Raw genomic sequence first — 24595 nt, forward strand, 5'->3', positions numbered from 1 at the left:
AAAATTACTGGTCCATCGTCTAAGATATACATGATACGGTCCCCTAATAATACCTTGGTCAGTTTATTGAACTCCATAACCCGAAATGATAGGTTTGGGCATGAGTGACACACTAAAGACATAGATTTTTCTCTTTCTACATTTTCTCTAATTTCGTTCATCACATCTTCACACCAGATGTGACTGCCCTTTATTTGTCTGACATATTTTTTCTCTCGCTTTGGAAATAAGGCTGCCAAGTGGAAATATGTCTCTTTGACCATCGAGGTTATTGAAAAATGACGCTTCCCCTTCAGTGCAGAATTTATGCATTTTGCTAGGTTAGTTGTCATATGCCCGTATCATAGACCACTATCATATGATTGAGCCTACTACTCGAAGTGTATGTTTTTTAGGTACCCCGCACCACGGTCATTGATATCCCACAATGTCTCCAACATTTCATGAAAATGATGTTGGACGAGCTCATATCCAGTAAAAGAAAATAAAAAATATGTCCATGAATGCGACACTGTTTCATGTTAAACATTTAAGTAGGAAATAGTGGCAACTACGTACCCATGTTAATAACTTGTAGCTGTTAAGCATCCGAATGGTATCAATCCATGTAGTTAGACCCTATATGTCATAGACAATATCTATGGTGTGTACGGTCCCAGAGGCTTTCATGCCGTTCAATTGTTGCCTTTATCTCAAGTTCCTTATCAGAAATGATGCATATATCGGGTTATGGCACAACATGCCTTCTCAACTAAGTAAAGAAGAAATCTCAATCATCTGTGGATTCTCCTAATGTTATTGCAAAAGCTATTGGCAGGATTTTATGATTACCATCCTGTGCAAAAACAAACAACAACCAATACTCATATCTCCCATACATGAACGTGCTGTCAATTTGTACCACTGGCTTATTTTACCAGAATGTTGTTCTACATTGCTGGAAAGTCTAGAAAAAATGATGGAAAACTCTTTTCCAATGGGCCAAGCGATTGTGGAAATACGCAGGCTCCATTCGCAGATTGGTTATAGAAACTGGTACATACCGTTCTAGTACCTGACAGAATTGCCACAAATCATTATACGATTTTTCCCACCTATTATGCATCTTTTTCTGAGCTTTCTCTTTTTTGAGCCATGCCTTGTAGTACGATGGCGTGTAATTGTACTGACTACGAATATTGGCAATTAAAACCTACACGAGAATCCTAGGACTCACTTTAAGTATAGGTAATGTAATGTCGAAGACCATGTCAAAATATAACTTGGGATGATTCCTGTCATACATGCAAGAATACGAGTTTTTCAAAATGAGAAAGTCAATATCATACATGAGGCCAGAATAAAATCTCAAATGACCATGTCACGTACTAACGAAAACACAAGTATGTCGAGCGCTATATTTCTTAATGATCTAGAACATCGTCTTTTTTCTCATAGATGCCATTATTTTTCATGAACATCTACTATCACGTATTGCGCACTTAACCTCAAATTTCTCTTATCGAGATTTTATAATTTAGAACTTTACCCCGTGCTTTATCATGTAATGCTTTGCTACAGCAACAAAAGAATCTTTTAAGGAAAAATCTATGCCAACTTGTAAATTACCGACATCTAACGAATAACTCACATGGCCTGGTCTTTTGTGAGGGAGTTTTGGAAATTCTAACCCACCTTCATCATTAAGTTTGACATTATGCATGTGGGTCAGAGATGCATATTCCCTAAAATTTGGATGGGTTCCTCTAGCATTGTCCGGACCTTCATCATTGGAACCACCATATCTAGTTTAGTAGGAACTGGCTCTGGTTCAAAAAAATGCAATCTTCGAAGCATCTGGCCCAGACTCCCATATTGAATCATTATCAGATTCAGATCCCTCTTTGTTATAAACCTCAGTTAGATGTCCCTTTGCTTGTGCAGGGTGTAGAGAGTACATCATCCCTTATTGTGTACTTTTTGTTACAACCAAAATTAGTTATGGATTGCCCACCGGTGTAACTTGATGGCATACCCGTATAAGTGTTTTCGGTGAAGAACATCAAACTTTGCAAGTTGAATTCAAAACTACTAATAGAAGGACATGCCGGAGGTGTCAAAGTTGCAGTTACCAACAATGTCACGCCCTAGAATTTATTTATTAAATTATGCAAATTTGTATCACAAATAAGAAAAAGGCCTAGTGGTTTAGTGTGTTAATTAATTGCTAGAGGTCCCATGTTCGAATTCCCCTACACTCATGTTATTTGTTTTTCTCATCCTAGCCGCAATTGTTGACCATTCTAGAAGGTCACACTCCCCATTGCCGTCCAAGTCTTTCCTTAAAAGGGGGAGATTCTCTTTCCTTTTGTTGAGTCAAAATTTCCTTCCAAAGCCCCTTTCTACTTTCCTTTTAGTGCAAAATCCCCTTTTTCACTCCCTTTGTCTCTAAATTTACCCAAAATAAGTTGTTGACTACCCATGGACGGCCATAGCTCTCCTGAAACCTCATTTTTTATTATGTTACTCCCTCTTTTTCTCTCCTCTCCTCCTTTACCATCCATCACCTTCTCCTCCACAGTTTTCGGCTTTTTCTATTCTTTTTCAACACTTTTGAAGCCATTTTTCTTCAAATATCTTCTCCTCCTCCACCATACTTGGCTACCGCACCTCCTCCCTTCCTTACCACCACTGGTGCTGTACCACCACTGCCACCGTTATCGGTCCCCGCTAGTTTTTCTTATTTTCTTTTATTCTTTTTGAAAATCCTCTCATAAACTCTTGAATCTAATTTTTCATTATTGAAATTCATCTTTCAAATTATTATTTTATTTAAACTCTTCTATTTTTCAATTATAGGGCCTAATCCTCTCTTTGATTAGTTTTTTGGGATTTTGTTGCCGAGCCCTTTTCTCTTTGTTTAATCGTAAGTATGAAGAAATATCGTAATCATTATACTTTTGTACTATTATTTTTATTTTAATAAGGATCTAACTATTCGGTTTTGTGCCTTATTGAAAAGTACTCATAAATCCCGACATACGCGCATCAATTGTAGAAATGGGTTATATCTGACGATCTTTTTGCGTAAGTAGTGCCGAATTAGTGTTATTTTATTAAGGGAATGTTATTATTTAATTAGATCGGTACTAACACGTATTTTAATTTATCATAGTGACTCAAGGAAATCAGATTCATCACTTTCGAAGTGGAATCCAGATCTAATCCATCAAATATTTTAATTTAAGTGATATTATTTGATATCAATGATTAAATTAATAATAATGGAAATATTTTTTAAGTGTATTACTTATGGATATTTGATATTTAATATATGTGACCATGCGAATATAAGTGTATTCACGTAAATCAAGAAAATCGATAAGCAAGAATAATAAGTAAATCCCAAAATTACGTATTCGTGGCGTGATTGGTTTATTGGATGATTGTGTGATGTATGATATAATATTATTTCATCACTCATGTCATGTGATTTATGACTCATAAAAATATGGTAAACTGATTTATATGAAAATAATATAAGTTACTAAATTTTGATCTAAGGATTTGTATGTTGATTATACCCTACTATGATGTTCTGAGTTGCTTGATAAAACATACTATTGTGAAATTATGTGTAAAAATATGAGATTTGGTTTACATTTTAAACATGCCATACTTTGATAATCTGATTCTCATGTAAAGCATGCTACTGAAAAATTTGTCCTGTTGCCATAACACATGTATGGGGTTGGAAAAATGTACGGAGGAAGTATCTGGTAGTAGATCTGCATTTCTGGTGGCTTGTCCACAATATTCTGTATTTGGCAATAAATTTACAATATCTGGTGGTTCGACCACATTTTCGTGTGTTATTGGTTAGATGAGTTCTAGGGAACTCTTTATGGTGTGTAGCAGAGTTGGGTAGGATTTAATTTCTAATATCTGTATTGTATTCTGAAAAATGTTGCATTGATTTTGTCACAACACAATCTACCATATCTGATTTTATAATTGATTAATTTATATATGTTATGGATTGATTAATATGATGTTGTGATGAGTTATTTTGTGAAATAATTGTTATTTAAGACCTACACTGAGCCTATTAAGCTCACCCCCTTCAAATTTTGATTTTTAGATAATCGAGGCTAGGATGGGCTTGGCTACGGAGGTACTCTTGGTTTTTTCTGAAAAGGTTTGCAAGTAGTGATATTGGTCATTTTGGTTGTGTTAATGCTATATGGACTTTAATTTTGGGACTTTGGTATAGATTTTGATTTGGGAACTTTGGATAATGTTTTGGGGTTGCTTCTGCATGAATTGTTTTGTTAAATTATGATTTAAATAATTTGAAGAAATAAAACTAAAACGACAGATTATTTTTAAAATAAAATTTATTAGACTCCAAAGTAAGGATTTTTAACTCAATACTCGGTTTTTGAAACCCATCACAACATGTTTCCAAAATTGATGATTTTCAAAATATCAATGCCAAACTTATGAATTTCAAAATGACATTTTCCGCTACGATGTTTTAGTTAAATCTTGACATTTTTATTTTTTAAACATAAGATTGGATTTTTAAATACAATTAAATAACACATCCTTCCATTTTCGCAAAAGGATTTTTTTAAGAGAATTTCTAAAATGTTTTATTGGGATATTGTCATGGCCAATGTAATCTCTAAGATTTGGCCATAATGTTTGGGCCGTGTCTAAGGGTTACAAACAAACCCCGAATATTGGACAGATTGTGTGCCAAAATTGAAATCAAGGGCTAAAATCAATAAATTTCTTACCATGATGATTTCAGGATTTTAAAATGCAAGCTTTGCAACAATGCTGTGAACCCACAGCACAACTGTGTGTTTAGGCTTTCAACTCATGTTCTGCTGCGGAATTAACTGAAACTGTTTTTGAACTCGAACCACCTTCATTGATGTCGACAAACTCGACATAAAACTCTAGTATAGATTATCCACTAGAGCAATGCATCTCGAGCATCACCTCTGTAACACCCCTTACCCGAGACCGTTGCCGGAGTCGAGCACGAGGCATTACCTAACTTAACTTACTAGTTCGGAGCATAAAAATTTACTTTAAAAAAAATTAATTCACTCTCGTTCATTCAATATGTCCCTAAAAAGGAATCTCGAGACCCTAAATCATGCAATAGAAACACTTCGAGTCCAAACGGAAACATTAATAATTTTTCAAATACTAAAACAAATTAAAACAATTAATTTCATTATTCTCAATAAAACTGTCCACTTGCATAACAGTCACTAATTTAATTATAACTCAAGTTAAAAACTTGAAATTTAGATCTATAAATTTTCCTAAAACTAGACTCATATATCTTCTTACCTTAAAATTTTCAGAATTTTGGTTTAGCCAATTAGTACAGTTTTTCTTTAAATTCTCCCTTGTTTCACTATTTGACAACTCTGAGCCCTCTTCACTAAAAATTAATTATCTCATTGTACAGAATTTGGATAACATTATCGTTTGTTTCTATTGAAAATAGACTTATGAAGGAATCTAAAATATAAATTACAACTCCCAATTCTTTTTGTAAAATTTTAATTATTTTCTAAAGTCAGAACAGGGATTTCAAAACTATTTTGACCCTGTCTCACTAAAATTAAAATATCTAAAGATATACAACTCTCTTGCTTACTCTATTTCTTTCATGTTAAAATAGACTCATTCATCTTTAATTTCATATCTCATTTAACTTCTAATTCAATTTCCACCATTTTAGTGATTTTTCAAAATAACATCAATGCTGTTGTCCAAAAACTGTTCCATTGCAAATTTTACTCTTTTATAATTTCTTTGCATTAACTATCATTTAAGCATACACAATACCAAAACACATTCTTATATAGCCAATTCAATAGTTAATCATTATCGAATATTTACTTGCTACTTCTTAGCCAGATCATAAGAATACACACAAATTGACCAACTCCCTATACATGCCATATAAATAAAAAAGTTGTTTAACAAAATCTACCGGAGTAAATCTGGATAGTGTGATCATTGATGTAGATCCAATCCTCCGAATATATATATATATATATATATATACATCAATCTACAAGAAACAATAAATACACACAAGCAAGCTTATAGAAAGCTTAGTAAGTTCATAGGCTCATAATAAAATCTTACCAAAATTTCACTAACAACATTAATAAACAAATAAAAATTCAACATTTCCTGCCAACCACAATCTAAAACAATGAATCTATCCAATCGAGCTCAATATCAGATGTCAACTTCTATTCTGACATTTAGCTTCAATTGCACTTACAAATACCTGTCAAATTAAGGATCGTCTTACGGAATTGAGTACATCGTTTGCCCGGTACCACAATTTGCTTGAATTTTTCACAAGGCTATAACTCAGTATGGTTTTCTTCACGGAAATACCATACCTACTTTTCACAACTCTATATGGTTTTCTTTACCGAAATACCATACCTACTTTTCGCAACTCAGTATAGTATTCTTCATTGAAATACCATACCTACTTTTCACAACTCGGTATGGTTTTCGTTACTGAAATACCATACCTACTTCTCACAACTCAGTATGGTTTTCTTTACTGAAATACCATACCTACTTTTCACAACTCAGTATGGTTTTCTTTACTGAAATACCATACCTACGTTCCACACTTTGCCATGGATCCACCATGTACTTATTTATCAATTCATCACTGGTTACTGAATGTATGTACTCAATCTTGCATATCCTTTAATTTGAACTAACAATCTCATTTTATTCTCATTTTTACCATAATCATAATTCAACAGCAATATATGGATTGATACATTATATCATTCCCGCATTAACAATTAATCATAAAATTTCAGCCATATGAACTTACCTGGGCCAATTCGTAGAAGTTGTAAAGGTTTAGAAACTAGTTTGATACTTTCTCTTTTCCGCGTTTATCTTCGGATTCCCGATATATAATATAAAATTTTCCATTCATTAGCATCTAATTCAATACTAACTTACTTCACAATTTATGCCTTTCAATTTTTGAAATTACACTTTTACCCCCAAAAATTACAATTTTTACAATTTGGTCCCTACTCAATTAACCCTTCAATTGATCTAATTTTTCTCAATTAACACCTTGTACAACCATTTTAGACTACTATACGGCCTTTGATATTAAGAATTTCTGTACAAAACCCCAATTCCTAACTCTTTCACAATTAGGTCCTAAAAATCATTTTATGCTAAAATCACTTAATAAAATCATAATATAATGAAATTAAAACTTCAAATATATATTAATTTATCATAAAATTCCAGAAACTATTCATAGTAACTTGCGAAATCAACCATGGAATCAAAAACTAATGAATTCAATAGTTGGACCTAGTTGTAAAAGTCACAAAACATAAAAATTTCAAAGAAAAAGAAAGAATTGAACTCACTTGGTATAAAAATATGAGAAACCAGCTTGTTTCAGACCTCCTATGGCGTTTTTGCTGATAAATTATGAAGAAATCTCTAGATGTTTCACTTTTATCTTTGTTTTATATATTTAATTTGTAAAATTTCCAATTTTGCCCTTGTTTCTCCTTACTTTCTTGCTAATTTTTCTTGCCCAACCCTCCAGCCCATATAATTTGGGCCTAATTGCCTTTTAAATCCCCCTTATTAGTCACTTAAGCTATTTAATCACAATTTAACAAATTTTGCACTATTTTCAATTTAGTTTTTTTTAATTAATTGATATCCAAACGTTAAAATTTTGTAATGAAACTTTTATACTAACTCAATGGAACTCCATAAATATTTATAAAAATATTTATGGCTTGGTTTATGAACTCGAGGTCTCAATACCTCATTTTAGACCCAATTTACCTATTAAATTCTTTTTAAATCACAAAATTCAATAAATCACAAAATTTACTAATTCAAAAATTCTTCTAAATTCACACTTGACCCATAATTATTAGTTTATTAAAATTTAAGACTCAATGGTCGGATTTAGTGATCTCGAATCACTGTTTCCGACACCACTGAAAATTAGGCTATTACAACTCTCCCCCTTAGAGAATTTCGTCCTCGAAATTTGTTACCTGAAAATAGGTTTGAATACTGTGATTTCATTGATTCTTCTGTTTCCCAAGTTACCTCTTCCATACCATGTCGATGCCATAGCACCTTTACCAACGGTACCCATTTGTTCCGCAATTCTTTAACTTCTCGAGCCAAAATTTTCACTGGTTCCTCCGAATAAGTCGTGTCTAATTGTATTTCTATCTCGGTATGAGGAATCACATGTGAAGGATCTGATCTATATCGTCTCAACATAGATACATGAAACAAATTATGGATCTTCTCAAGTTCCGGAGGCAAAGCCAATCAGCTACTGGACCAATTCTTTCTATGACTTCCTACGGCCCGATAAATTGTGGACTAAGTTTTCCCTTTCTACCAAACTGTAAAACTTTCTTCCACGGAGAAACTTTCAAGAACACACAATCACCCACATTGAATTCTATATCTCTTCTCTTCAAATCTGCGTACGACTTCTGACGATCGGAGGCAGCTTTCAAACTATCTCGAATAATCCTGACTTTCTCTTCAGTTTCCCAAATCAAATCCACTCCCACTAACTTCGATTCACTTAATTCAGACCAATAGAATGGGGTTCTACATTTCCTTCCATACAGAGCTTCAAACGGTGCCATTTTGATACTAGTTTTGTAGCTATTATTATAAGCAAATTCAGCTAAAGGTAAATACCTTTCCCAGCTACCACCGAAGTCGAGTATGCAACACCTCAACATATCTTCTAAAATCTGAATCACTCGCTCAGATTGACCGTCTGTCTAAGGATGGAAAGCTGTACTAAATTTTAACATAGTTCCTAAAGCTTCCTGTAATTTACTCTAAAATCTCGAGGTAAATCTCGGGTCTCGATCAGAAATAATGGACGTTGGCACTCCATGTAATTTCAAAAATTCTGACACATATAATTCTGCTAACTTTTCAAGTGGAAAATCTGTTCTGACCGGAATAAAATGTGCTGACTTAGTCAATCTATTAGCAATCACCCAGATTGAATCTTTCTTTTTCGGAGTAACAGGTAATCCAGATACAAACTCTCCACTTTTTGCCTAATTTTGGAATGAAGCTTCGGCAATTGTATGGTTCGGTTGAAAGCCAACTCCACTATTTGGGCTGATGCAAAAAAGACCCCAATTTCGGTATTACAATTTTAACCTCCGTAATAAATAATGATTTTAACTAGTCCACTGATCTTCAACCAAATAACCTGTTTCACATGTTTAAAACAAAAACATTATGTAGAAAAGAAGAGTCCTAATTATCCAATAACAACAACCATAAAACTTGATCTAATTTAGTGTGTTGGGTTGATTTTTGAAATTCAGCTCTTTAACGTAAACAATCTTATCCTTATGAAAATATCCTTATACTGATAGTCTACCATAAATTTTCATTATGGAAGGTCCCAAATAGAATGGGTGCTCATTTTATACCAAATACTATAACTTCAAATGGTTCGAAAAGATTGTAAATAATAAATTTGAGTGGTTTTTTTAAAAAAAAACTTGTCTTGTTAGAAGCATTTAGATTAAATAAAATGGAGCACATGTATCTAAAATCATCCCAAGATTCCTAGGATTTTTGAAAAATAAGGACAGGGATTCACGGGTTGGGGTGGGGGTTGAAAAGGGGAGGGGGAAACGTTCCCCAGAGGACGCGTTTTCAACTGAGGTGGTAGAAAATGTTCACTAAAAGCACGCCTTGTAGGATGCGTTTTTAGCTGAGATACCCTTCCCTTTTTCAACCTACGCCCCAAGTTTCTAAAAATCGGGAGTCCCCATCTTGGAAATCCTGGGATAATTTCAGATTTGGATGCTACATCTTTTGTTTTTTTTTCAATTCTTGCCCACTCGATTGCCTATATAAATGGGGGTTGTACTCCATAAACTTTACCGGCCACCACCTAAATTGTTTTTTATTAAGTGTTGAATTTTTTTAACGAAAATATTTATTTGTAATTGAGGGAGACAATGTGCTAGCTTGAAGGTGTGTTTGAGTTCACGAAAATGCAATGGCGCTTAGAGACCCATAAATTTCATCTATCGGGTCAAGATGGAACCATTGCCTTAGAAGCTGGCCACCCTTTCCCTTACTCTCGCGAACGAGGGAGAGAAAGAAGTCAACAAACAAGACAAAGATAGAATAAAACTAATATGTGCCATGTCTGCAAGTGTGACATGTCAGTTGTAATATATTTGTACAATGGGGTACAATAGTACTGCAAGGATTGAACCCAAGAGCGTCAGGGATTGAACAATTTCTACTAACGAGCATTCAAAATAGAGAGTCTAACCAACTATTCACTAAAAATTATAGTACGACAAATCATGAAGTCAAGGATAATTATACTAATCTACGATCTAGCTACTAAGGACTAAAATGTAAAACGTGTAAAATTACAAAATTAACAAATAAATAACAAATGGTGGTTGATTGATCTTGACGTAGTTCACTCATCCTCGAATTAGGGATCCAAATTGCTTAAACTCCTAAAATGGTTTCATTTTATCTCTCGGTCTCAATTTTACCAAGTTAGACAAATTAATCCAGTTTATCTCTCAATCTCAATAGGTAAGTCTGGGCTAATGAATTGATGCTCAACAAGATCTCCTATCGGTCTCGCTTACCTAAATCTTCCCTTAGGTTCGTTAATCCTAAGTTTTTAGGTTCATTCAAATTAGTCCAATTTATTATAATTTGGTCAATCATCCAAAAATCAGCTCACCACATCTCCATCAACCAACTCCCTTAAAGATTTAGTTACCCATATGAAAAGCTAAGCTAACAAACATAAAAGGAAAACTCATTGCAGCTATTAAAATAAAACTTGAGAAAAAGATGAAAGTTTCGATTTTTAATCTAGAAAACTTAAAGGAAAGTAGAAGATGATAAACTAACAACAAGATAAAGAACAATAAACATGAAAGGTGAAATCTTTAACGACTGAAAACAAAAGAAACTGAAGTAACATTAAAAAAATATTGATATATCATTACAAGTAAAGGAAAGGAATAAAAGTGCAAATAAACCTAAGCTACAACAGTAACTAACTTTAACAACAGCAAAAACAAGAAGACAAATGCAGAAAATGAACTCTACAACTATGGAGGAAGAAGAGAAATGAAAACCCTAGAAAAGTGCAGAAAAAACTAAGAGAAACCTAGAAGAACTAAAGTTTGGTCACAAATAAATCTTTCTCCACAAATTTCCAACTTGAAACCCTACAAAAAAAATAGAAACTTATATTTGATTGAAGATTTACATGCCCTGATGCACGCATGTCAGCGCACGGTCAAGTTATTAGAACTGTTGCTGAGGAGGTTTTGACATTAGATTAGATTGTTAATTTTTGCATACTAATAGGCTAAGTAGGAAAGCTAAAAATTATAGGTACAATTTTTAATTTTAATTTTAATTATTTGTTTACTAACTTTATTATTATTTTTTGTTTTTGATTTTAGTTTATGATTCGAAGCAGAGGCAATTTGGTCAAGCCAAGCCTGAATTGGAAAGATCCTTAAGATGAGCTAAGAGGTAGCTATTGCAAGATAATCCACCAGTAATAGATCTACCATGTGAAAATCCCTTGTTCGAGTAGCCACCCAAACAAAATCCACCGCTAGCAGTACCTATAGAATAGATACCAACACTACCAAAAATGGAAAAATCGATGGCAGAACAAAATCGTACTTTACAAGACTATGCACTACCTACTCTGGATGTTGTGTAAGGCAGCATCGACCGACCAACTATAAATGCTAATAATTTCAAGATCAAGTTGACAATATTCTAGATGATACAAAGTAATATGCAGTTTTGGGGCACCATGATTGATGACCTGAATCATCATCTAAAATATTCCCTTCAACTCTGCAATACCTTTAAATTTAATGGGGTCACTATGAACTACAAAATATGTACATATTTCAGCACTCTTTAATTTATAAATTATGTTAATTTCGAGTACAAATATAAATTTTTTTGTGGTTTTATACTTGATTCCATGGTATTTTATTTTTTCTATGGGAACGTGTTAAGATTATGAATTTTATGTTAAATGCATGTTATTTTGTTATTTTTGTAACACCCCAAACCCGACCTAGTAGTTTAAGCCAATCTAGAAGAGTTACACCAATGTGTTGAAACGTGTTTCGATAAGAACTAAAAAAACACTCAAAACTGTACTTGATTTGTAGCATAAAACTTTTCGAAGTTTTAACTTTGAAAACCAAAAATCTATTTTAGTTGACTTAGTGATTTTGTAGTTTCGTATTAGAGATTGTCAGTTACTGATGAGATTAGCAAAAAGTAAGGTGAGTTTAAAAACATATTAAAAATCTAAAAGATCAAATTATAGTTACATCAGTGCGAAAACAATCTGAGTTCTTGTACGCCGTTCGGTCTTAAATCAGAAGACTACCCGAATAGACAAAGATAAGACAAATGGGTGAGCTACAAAGCACAATATATAACCAAACTCAAATACAAATAAACAAATCACAACATATAAATCGTAGTAATGAAGAGAACTTAATAGTGGTCATATAACCTATATGGAACAGATCTAGGGTATCACAAAGAATTCAAAAATGGTAGTATAATAGAACAAAACAGAATAGAATAGAGTAGAACAGAAAAATAAATGTATGTCTATGTCGATGCAGTATTTTTCAAAACAATCAGAGTGCAAATTTGTCAGAAAACAATCTACCCAACTCTGCTACACACCAAAATAGAGTTCCCCAAAATTTGCCTGACCAAATCACACCAATAGATAACTGTGGACAGTGCACCTGAATTTTCATTTAAAATAGCCATATCAGATACATGTGGTCAAGCCATTAAATTGCAGTCAAGTTGCCAGAACAGAATTATGGATAAACCACCAAATAATGCAAAAAATTAAATTGCCAAAAACTTCCTCCTTTCACATCATCCCAAATCCCATGCAATATGTCATGACATGCATATACAGAGTCAGAGTGATAAGCATGTAGATCAGGCTATCATACAATAACAGAATCAGTAAGCATTGGAGTCCATGCTTTGTAAAAAAAATGTATCAAACCTCAACAGATCACATCATATGGCCATGAAGTCATGTGCATGGTTATAAATTAGAATTAATACCAATCGGTTCCATATATTTGGATATCACATATTCTTAATCAACAGAGTAACACAAGGTGTACCGTCAAGCTTAACAAAATATGAACCGTACCTAGATAATTCACATACCTCAATGCATCCAAACAGGGGTACATTATACATTAGAAATAATTTTTACTTATCTTAAATCAAAATAGATGTACATACAGATAGTAGATTATACACTAATAGATCAACACTGCCTGAGTTTTATAGCTTAATACAGATAATACAGACCCTACGGAAGGCCTACATTCGATCCAGATGACATTCATGGCCCTAGGGAAAATTTCAGAATTTTGACCTACATGCCCATGTGGATACACACGGCCTGGGTGCATGGCTCGTGTAACCCACACAACCTAGCACATGCCAGTGTGTCCCTCTTAGTGAATCACACACCCGTATGGTCCCAAAATAGTGAGTTGCATGACCTGGACACATGCCCGTGTCACTAGCCCATGTGACTCTAAACAGTGCCTCACACGGTCTACCACATGGCCTAACACACGATCGTGTGACATCGAAGGCCATGTTTTTCGACGTACGCAAATCGCAAAAATTTGGGTTTTTGGTACCCACGTAATACGATTTTTACGTAGAAGCAATAGAGATGATCCCTTGCTCGTAAACTGAAACATGCAACTCAAATAGCTGAGGTAAACATCCCAAATAAGAAAGCTACTCCATACATAAAATATAACTTTGTTCATCAAAACTCATGCACAGAAAAACTTGACAAAGAACACTTGCACAAGCCGACTGAAGAATTACATCATAAGAGAACTTTGAATATCAGATACGAAAGGATTCAGAAAATAAACTAAGGAAAGTAGAAAATCCCAACCAAGAAGAAAAGAAAAGGAAACGGTAGAGAGAAAAATAGAAGGAAAATAAAAAAAACATTAAAAGGAGAGGAAGTTTTTCTTTGGGAGAAACTTAATTAATTTCAAAAAATAGAAACTAACTCGCAAGGCAGCATAACAAAAAAATGTCTCATTGCTTTGTAATGGACTTGAACACAGGACCACAGGGTATACAGAAGCTTAACCATTGAACCAGCAAACTCATTCTTGCCATCAACTGAGTGAAAATAATAATTATGCTAAATGCTCAAGAACAGGAGTTTAGAAAAAAAGTAACAAAATTTTTCAAAGAAATGATTCGAACCCATAACCTCTCACACACAAATACAACACTAAACAACTGAATCAGATTAACTTGTCAAAATTTCTAAAATTTCAATTCAAAAATCAAGAGATAACCGCTCTTGGTTTCAAAACTTAATTTCTTCTAGCCCGATTTTTGGGATGTTACAATTTTTTTTGGGATTAATTGAGCTAAGGGATAGGATGGTAGGTTTTTTTGTTGTATTTAGGTCTTAGACAAGTACAAGTTGAAAGATTAATATTTTAGTCACATGGATTTCAAAGTGGTAATGAACCAGTATGAATTCCAAGAAGACTCAATATTGCCGAAATAGGAGGCCCAAAACCAATATCATTTACCCAATTTTACCAGAAAAATAAGTTGGCAATTATCTACTACTTAAATTAGCAGTCCCTAACCAACCATTGAACTCCCATATATAGCAGATTTGACTTTATATTTTTCCAAATAAAATTTAGCACTAATATCCCTTGAATTAAGCCTTCAATCATCTATCAACTACTAAAAATAGTAATAAAAAATCATCACAATTTGACCACATGCTGGCCGGTCACACAAGGAGAGGAAAAAGCTAGCTTCCTTGCTAAAAATAGCAAGGAAGACTCATTCTTCCTCACACCAAGGGACAACAACCAAGGGTAGAGAAATCAAGGAAACTTCCTTGTTAAATTTAGCAATGAAGACTTAGTCTTCCACTATACAAGGGATGGCACAAAGCATGGAGGTTATGGAGATTTAATTTGCTATTTTTGGCTTAGGTTCAAATGGCTATAAAATAAGGCCTTCATCCATCATTCAAGGGCATCAGATCAGAATCAATTCACTTTCACACCATTCTTCCATATTCTTTCTTAAGTGTTCTTCTCCTATTCACGGCTTGCTAAACACTTAGTTCCACAAAATAAGGCAATCACTTGCTGAAATAAGAGGAGTTAGGAGACTGACTTGAAGATGTTTAGGTGATTTTATCTTAAAGATGAGGAGGAAAGCCACCATAGGAAGCTACAAGGAACAGTCATAGATAGCCCCTTATATTCAGCTGTTTACTCTTCACATTGTGAAATGGTCGTGGATATCCCCCCTCGGCTACTTTTTCTTACTCGTCTCTTTATTGTTAAATTATTGCTTTCTATGTCGGGAGACAGGATTGCATCTCATCTTTATATTTTCAGTTTAATATGTCATGACTTAGTTTTTTTTATTCAAAATATATATGAATCTTGGTTTGAGTTCATTGGTGATTGTCTCTTGAATATTCTGTGCAAATGATTATTTCATTCATTTATGTTTAAATCATGTTTATACTTGTGAATGTATGGCCAACATTTGTAGGTAATTGAATTAAATATTTAATCTGGGAAGAGGTAATAGTTAATTGACATAAAATCTAAATGGTGCATATCATGTTGAGTTCAGAAGATAATTTTTGTATGCAAAAACTGTGTAAATGACTGGGAGGGTGATTTCTAAGTTAGTTTTTTTGACATAGGGATATGCTAATTAACTTAGGAACAAAATAGAACTTCGAGAGAAGCCTATGTTTTAAATAAAACGGGTTTAATGAATTTTCAATTTGCCACGAAACTTTCATAATATTCTTTTTATGATTGCTAAAGTGTTCTGTTAAAGTGAAACATTTTATTTTATTTTATTTTATTCATGTTGTATTATATTATTCCTTGTGTTTATTTATTGTTTTGAGAATTTTCTGTAATGTATTTTGTTTTGTTTTGTGGGTATTTGGATATTGATTTCATCCTTTAATTTAAATTACAATGTTTCATCAACAATATTCTCCTTTATTTTGTTTAACCAAATTGTTTAACACTGACTTTGCAAATAATTACCACACAGTCCCTCAGGAGACAATAACTTTTTTACTTACTACTTATTACTTGCACGACCATGTAAACTTGCACGTAATGACCAGACAAGACAAATTTTGGCTCCATTGTCGGGGATTTTATTTGTTATTACTTGTGAAGATATTTATTTTTTAGTTTGGTTTATTTTATTTTTATTATTTTAATTTTAACTTATTGATTTTTCATGTTTTTTTAGGTTTCATGAACATAGACCAAATTATCGATTTATTGTTAGTTGACCCAGAAATTGAACGTACCTTTAGGAAAAGAAGAAATGAGCGATTAGCCCAAAGACAAGTCAAAGAGATGAATCAAAATCTGAGAGAAGATGCAACTTGTAATAATCAAAGTCTGATCCTTGTTGCTGATGACAGAGATCGAGTGATTAGGAAATATGTTGTGCCTTTGTTTTATTTAACTCAATCCAGGGATTGTAAGACCCGCCCCTCATTTTGAGTTAAAACTAGTAATGTTCAAGATGTTGCAAACAATGGGACAGTTCAGTGGGATGCATGCTAAAGATCCTCATTTGCACCTCCGCCTATTTATGGACGTAAGCGACTCTTTCAAGTTATCAGCAGTATCTGAAGATGCCTTAAGATTGAAGCTTTTCCCATATTCATTACGAGATCACATATGAGCATGGTTGAATTCCTTACCACCCGGTTCTATTTTCACATGGCAAGAATTGGTGGAACATTTTCTGATGAATCATTTTCCACCAAGTAAGAATACCAAACTCAGAAATGAAATTACTACATTTCAGCAATCCGATGATGAGTCCTTGTATAAGGCATGGGAACTATTTAAAGAGTTATTATGAAAATGCCCTCATCATGGAATTCCTTATTACATTCAACTAGAGACCTCCTACGATGGTCTCAATGCTCATACGAGAATGGTGGTAGATGCTTCAGCTAACGGAGCTCTTCTTTCAAAGTCATATAATGAAGCGTATGAGATTCTTGAAAGAATTTTGAGTAACAACTACCAGTGGCCTACTCATTGAGCAGCCACAGGAATAAGAGTGGCAGGAATTCACGAAGTCGACGCTCTTACATCTTTAGCAGGTTAGGTATATACTATGATTTCCATGCTTAAGAATATTTATATTAATTGTTGCAACACTAAGATGACAAGTCAACAACTTAGTCAATTCGAGAGCATCGCATGCGTTTACTTTGGTGATGGTCACGCATTCGAAGAATGTCCATCCAATCCTAAATCCATTTATTATGTGGGAAATCAACATCAAAATAGGAATGAACCATGTCCACAATTGAATCATTATAATCCTTCATGGTGAAATCATCCTAATTTCTCTTGGAGTAATCGAGGTACCAGTTTAGGTAATCCCTGTATACATTCTCATTCAAATCAATTATCAGGTTTTTCTCAACAGATGCAGAAACCTCATCTAGCTGAATATTCAAGTAGTTTGGAGAACCTATTGAAAGCATATATGGCTAAAAATGATGTGACTTTAAGGAGTCTGGAAAACCAGATGAGACAGTTAGCTAATAGCTAAGAAATAGACCTCAGGGTGCTTTGCCGAGTGATATGGAGAATCCCAAAAGCACCGTCAAAGAATAGTGTAAGACTGTTACTTTGAGGAGTGGAAAGGTGTTGGAACCAAAATTTGTTGAATCCAAAGATGAGCCTATTGTTGTCCACAATTAGAAAGAAGTTCAGCTAGAAGTTGAATCTCCCACACTGTAGGATCCTGTTCCTGTGATCCCTACTGAAGCACAACCGTACTAGAGTATTCCTGAAGAATCAACACCCAAGGTAGATGCAGAACTAACACTACCCCTGAAAAGTTGTCCGATTAAGGTAAAATCTCTACCACCTCCTTACCTGCAGAGATTCTAGAAGCTACAACAAGAGGTACACTTTAAAAAAAATTCTTAGATGTACTTAAGCAATTTACATATCAAAATTTTGCTGGTAGACGCTCTAGAACAGATGCTGAATTATGTTAAATTCATGAATGATATCCACTCTAAGAAGAGACGGTTGGGAGAGTTTGAGACAATAGCTCTAACTAAAGAGTGCAGTGCATTCCTGCAAAATAAGTTGCCACCGAAGATGAAAGATCCTGGAAGCTTTACCATACCGTGTGACGTCGATAATTCCTATTATGTCTCTATATGATTTGGTAGTGAGCATAAATCTGATGCCTATGTATGTGTTTAGAAACTTGGGAATTGTTGAAGTTAGACCAATAATAATGACACTACAACTAGCAGATTGATCAATAGCACATCCTAAAGGAAAGATTGATGATATTCTGGTACGTGTTGATAAATTTATCTTTCCTGTTGAATTTTTTATTTAAGATTTTGAAGCAGATAAAGAAGTCCTTATCATTTTGGGAAGACATTTCCTAGCAACCGGAAGAACATGAATTGATGTTCAGAAGGGAGAACTTACCATACGAGTCCAAGACGATAAGGTAACTTTTAATGTTTTCAAAGTTATGAGATACCCTGATGCTGGAAAAGAATATTCTGCTATGGATGAGACAGAATCTTCATTCTCGATGGATGATCCGTGGGAACAACTCTCAGCACTAGAGTTGCTAAGTGATGATGAAGATGGAGATCAAGTTGAATTGGAAGCCAAATTGAAGGGATTCACTTCGTAACCCTACCAAATGGAATTTAAGACTCCTTTAGGGATGTCTCATTATAGGTTATTTTATGGTAAGGCATGTCATTTGCCATTGGAATTTGAATTCAAAGCCTATTGGGCTCTTAAACAGCTCAATTTTGACCTAAAATCTGTTGGAGACAAACGAATGTTACAACTGAATGAATTGTAAGAGATGAGATTATTCTCTTACGAGAATGCCAAAATTTTTGAAGAAAAATAAAAAAAAGATGGAATGGTAAGCACATCCATCCCTGTATGTTCGAAGCAGGACAACAAGTCCTTCTCTTCAATTTGAGTTTGAAGTTTTTTGCAGGTAAACTTAAATCTCGATTGTTAGGGCCCTTTATGATTAATCAAGTTTTTTCGTATGGAGTTGTTGAACTCCAAAATAATAAAGGAGGTACATTTAAATTTAATGGTCAATGATTGAAAAATTACTGGACCGGTAAAATCAAGCAAGAAAACACTTCACACTTCGCTCATTTTAACCGATCCATGAATTTTTTTTCTATCGGAAAACTATTACTTTTATAAATAAATAATTTTATCTTTATGTTTATTTTTATTTTAATTTTAAGTACATCTTTTTCTTAGATAAGTTTTGTAAATAAATAAATGTGTGAATAGAAATAATAATGTAAACAGAACTCCTAATTAAAATTAAGTTAATCTTTTAACTTAAGTGAAATTAGTGTTATTATTATTATTATTTTTCCTTCCCTATTTTTATTTCTTTCTTTTGTTTTTTTTTGATCCACCGCCGCGACCAGCACCAGCATGGTGCGATCCAAACAACATGATACAAAATCGCTTACGGGATGTAATTGAGTCATTTTTTGCCCGATTGTAATTTAAGTAGTTTTATTTTCGGTTTAACAGAGGCTAAGTGTTAAAGAAGATAATTTAATAAGCAGCGAATAAAAACAAGATAGTTTGATAGAAAGATGGATGAGTGGACTTAAAACAAGAAATAACCTTTAATAGCAATTAAGGACCCGAATCTTATAAGTTTTAAGGTGAAATGGTATGTTGAAATCAGACAGTGACCCACTATCTAATGAGATAGGAACCAACGGTATCAAGGATAAACGCCACACTTGGACGAGTGATAGGTTCAGAAAAGAAACAAGGTTGACGCCACTAGCTTAGCCAGATAAGTCAAGCTGAATCTCGAATAACAATGAGAGTGATAAACTCAAAAATGTATATTTCATAAAAATGATCAAAGGTCAAAAGGTTCCTTCAAAGTTTACAAGAGAAACTATTTATAGGCTGTGATATGACCAGCCGAATAGACAGACATCAAAATAATTAAGCTAACTTAAATGTTCAGCTGAAACAATCCATTGAACTCGGTGAATGCTATTATTGATCAGTCTTGGTTCATGGCTTCAATAGGTGAGCTGAATGTAGCTTAATTCGATGAATGGAGTTGATGTTTGTAGGTGCACCTAATGTGAGGCCTGCTGATGAATAAACTTGTTAGCAGCCAATGGTGTTTTAAGTGTGACCATTCGATTATGTAGTTGTGAACAGCAAGAATCAAAGAATCACTTAGAAAGCTAGCTAATCAGCTCATAACCTTTGGCAATGGTTCATGGATAATTTGGCTGATGAATGCACCAAGCAGCCCCAATGTACATGCACAATCGATTGCATGAATCCTTCATTAATTAGCTACAATGTATCAACAAGATACATAAACATCCATCCCTTCATTCATGCACAACTAGGTACGTTGCTTTTTCACTTTGATGGCTTCATTGCATCAGCTAAGTACATGAATGTTCAGCTAAGTTCAGCTCCCCAACATTCATGCATAATTCGGGTGCATGCTCTATATTTAATGAGCTCCAATGAATCAGCTAGATTCATGTATATTCAGCCGCATAGATGGATGTGAGCTGCTCCTTTCCAGCAACCTGTAAGAAACAATTAAACACACACATGGTTAAAGCTTCAATAGAACAAATTAAACACATGTATTTCACTAGGACAATCATTAAGTAAGTTGATTAGCTAATTAATGCATTAAATCGGTCCAAACTGAAACACATTAATGAATCAGAATTAAACTTGCTTTAGATGTCGTCCTGGCAAGTACACACTTAAATAAACAAAACAACAATTAAAAATAGATAATTAAGGCTGTAGGAAACTAAACGAAACTAATTTAGCTAAAAATAACTAAAAATGTCTAAGTTTAGCTAGTTGAGTTAGCTAGCTGATTTTCGAATTCAGCCTTAACACATTGTAGATGTTCCTTGTGGAATCATCTAACACTTGATTAGCAAGCTCCTCAGCAGCATTCTCCCACATTCGATCCACAAGAGCTGAGATTGACTCTTTAAACAATTTAGCTCAAGCTCGGGTGATTGGTCCAATAAGCTCGATTGTAGTTAGCTAAGTCCTTGAGCTGGTTCATATCATAGCATCAGCTGACTCCTTAGCCTCGCAGACCCATGTGAGCGTACACCCTCCAACAACAAGCCCTTGTGTGCTGCTCTGTCGCACACCATCAACCACCATCGACCGTTTGCAGTAGTCCTCACCCACCCTCATCCTCTGTCGATCTGGCCACCAACGGAAACTTGCGATACTCGTCAGCCTCTGTCAAGTGAAACCCATCAAGCCCTGTCGAGTTGTGTGCACCAGTAGTTGGCGGGAACAACAGATTTTTTTGACAATCCCCTTGCCGATTGTGGCTGACCCCTTAACACTCAACAAAACCTAATTCCCGGCCCTAACCCATCTTGAGGTAATTGTGGGATTAAATTTTTTCTACTAAGTGGTTTTTGTCTTGATTATTTTTGAAAGATGAATCCAAAAAGGAAGAATTCAAAGATTAAAGAGGAAGAGTTTTAACCTTGGTTCTGAACCCCAGCGATATGGGCCAGATGCATTAGAATATTTAAAAAGAAACCCTATTTCCATAAAAGTGTTTTTAGCTAGATAGTGAATATGATGTACCAACATTCATCCGAGAAATAATTGAAAAATGAGGGTAGAAATTTCTATGTGATATCCAACCTCCTCCTGATGAAGAAATTGTCAAAGAGTTTTATGCCCACTTGAATTCGCCAACATTGGCAACGCAACAAGTGCGAAGGAAGGAGTTATATTTATCATCAACAACAATTAATGCCATATTCAACCTGCCAGATATTGATGATCATGACTATTCTACCATGGTAGCCAATGTCACTGAAGAGATAATTCAAGACATACTGAAAGTCGTCATGACTCAAGGAGCCAAATGTACGACATCAAGACAAGGTACTCGTTATTGCCATAGGGAATATCTAACCCAATAGGAAAATGTATGGTTCTATTTTATCCAAATAAGTATTATTCCTGCCTTTCAAGTTGCACTGTTTTGATGACTCAAATGATTCTCCTATATTGTATATTGACCAGAAAGTCAATTAATATGGGGAAAATAATACTTAACAAAATTTGAGAATGTACAAAAAGAAAGACAGGTTATTGCTATTTCCCATCACTCATTACGTTGATATGTCACAAAAATAGCATACCAATGTGACACATTGAAGAACCTTACAACAAGGGTATGATCACTGCGTATGACATCTCAAAGGCAGTAGGCGACATCACAAGGAAAAAATAGATAGTTCAGATCGATGAGGAGGAGATGGTAGAATCAAAAGTCGATTCCAGTAGTACCAAACCACCAGATGATCCTGCACCAACCTTTATGTCTATTCAACCTTCTACCAATTTGGTAGCACAAGCTTAAATTATGGATTTATTGCAGCATATAAACAAATAGTAATAGAAGTACTAGAAGTATGCCAAGATTCGAGAGGAATTCAATTAACTTTCTTTTTAGAGCTTATTTAAATCCTTTGATTACATTCTTGAGTTTCCAGATTCAATAATCAAGCTATAGAACCCAACTCACGGAACTAGTCTTGAGGATTCCACTACACCGAGGCAAGATACTAGCATGTAGTGGGAGACAAACACAGATAGTGATGGGTCAATACATAAATGAGGGAGTTTTCTTTAGTTTAAGACATTTAGTTGATTTTTAAAAAACATTACTTTTATTTATTTTTTGTTTTAAGTTTTTTGAAAATAAATTTCTAGCTGTAATTATTTTTCAAGTGTTTTTTCTTTCTTTTTATCTGATGGATGTTTTGAACAACGAGGACATTGTTTTGCTTAAGTTTGGGGGGTCGTGCCACAAATTTTTTCAATTTTTACCTTAATTTTTTATAGAAGATGAATTCATGTAGGAAGACAATAAAGTGGAAAAGACACCAATTGAGTATGGTATGTTAGTTCAAATTCAAGTATGATTTTTTTATTTATTTCAAGTATTTTTATGTTAAATAAATTATGTGATGAAAGTTGATTTTATGAAAGTGTAGATTCACCATTATTGTTCTATATCCCTTGGAAATTAAACATGCATGAGGATTTAGTCTCTAGAATTGGTTTGGTATTTTCCTTGAGGCGAAATCCTAGATAAAAAGGGGGTTTAAATATGACTTAGACACATTTTCTTTGGATCGATTAAGCTTTCAAGCCTACCTTATTAATTAAATCCTTTGAAAACCAATTTTGAGATGTATGGCCTATATATTTTTGGAAATAACCTATGAAATATGTAGTTTATGACCTCCTTCAAACATACCAACATCTAGAGTATGAATACTACAACTAAAAGATATGGAATTGAGGTAGTGATCGCTAGTATACGGGTCAAGTTGTAATATAGTTACAACAAAGTAGGTAAGTACTCTGAGGATCGTACCGAAAAAAGGCGAGTACTAAATTAATGTCCACCTAAACATAAATAGAAGTAATTAGTAGTTTTAATAGATTATAGTTCAATAAAACATGAAAAGAAATATTTTGGACGGTTTTATAACTAATGAAATAAAAATAACAAAAATGAATGAAACTTCAGAAAACTTAATCAAATCTAAGCATGGGTGATTAGCTCGCTTTGGTGATCATAACTAATTTCTATTTTGGGTTTCTGTTCAATCAACTAGCCACTACCCTAGCAGGATCTCTTGATCTTCCATTAATCTAATGTGTTGGTAAGAACTACTTATCTCTCGACCGCACAATCCAGACCTATTCGAGGATAAGGTGTTTATGAATAAGACATATCAATTTTGGGTTAATTACCACCTAAATGACTTCTTAGGGTCGTCAAGCCTAGGGTTTAAGTTCTTCCTCTCCCAAACAGATGACCCGCTAAGAAAACCCTACATAGTAATTAATTAATCACACCACCGCTCATTAATCACCCATAAAAAGATTAGTTCCTTGTGGATCTCATGAACATACTAATCTTGATAATAAAGATACGCATGAATAGTAAATCAAGAGAAAGGTTTAGTAAAATCCTAAATTGTATTGATTGAACTGCAGAATCCACAATAGTTTGATCACAATTACAACTCCCATTCTCCGATGAACACAAAATAGAAAAGAACTGAAATAAACCTAAAGCCTAAAATAAAGGAAAAAACTAAATAATAAATTTAAAAAGAAAAACTTAAAATATCAAAAGTTATCCTTTAACAAGTGTTTTAAGAGCCTATTTATAGAGTTAGGGTTGTCATCCTTAACCCTAGTTCAGTTGATGTTCTCGTGTTTAATATTCATTATGCGGACCAGAATGTTCTGGC

The 24595-nt window shown here is 34.0% G+C and overlaps 1 non-coding gene across 1 annotated transcript; it reads right to left on the reverse strand.

Annotated features, from left to right (window-relative positions):
- Nucleotides 1–17007: 17007 nt before the first annotated feature.
- On the reverse strand, nucleotides 17008–17114 carry LOC128042669 (small nucleolar RNA R71). The gene has a single exon (XR_008198184.1). It is a non-coding gene; the product is annotated as a small nucleolar RNA R71 (small nucleolar RNA).
- Between the last annotated feature and the right edge of the window lie 7481 nt (nucleotides 17115–24595).

The sequence above is a fragment of the Gossypium raimondii genome, chromosome 7, assembly GCF_025698545.1.
Source record: "Gossypium raimondii isolate GPD5lz chromosome 7, ASM2569854v1, whole genome shotgun sequence".
In the NCBI taxonomy this organism is placed as follows: domain Eukaryota; kingdom Viridiplantae; phylum Streptophyta; class Magnoliopsida; order Malvales; family Malvaceae; genus Gossypium; species Gossypium raimondii.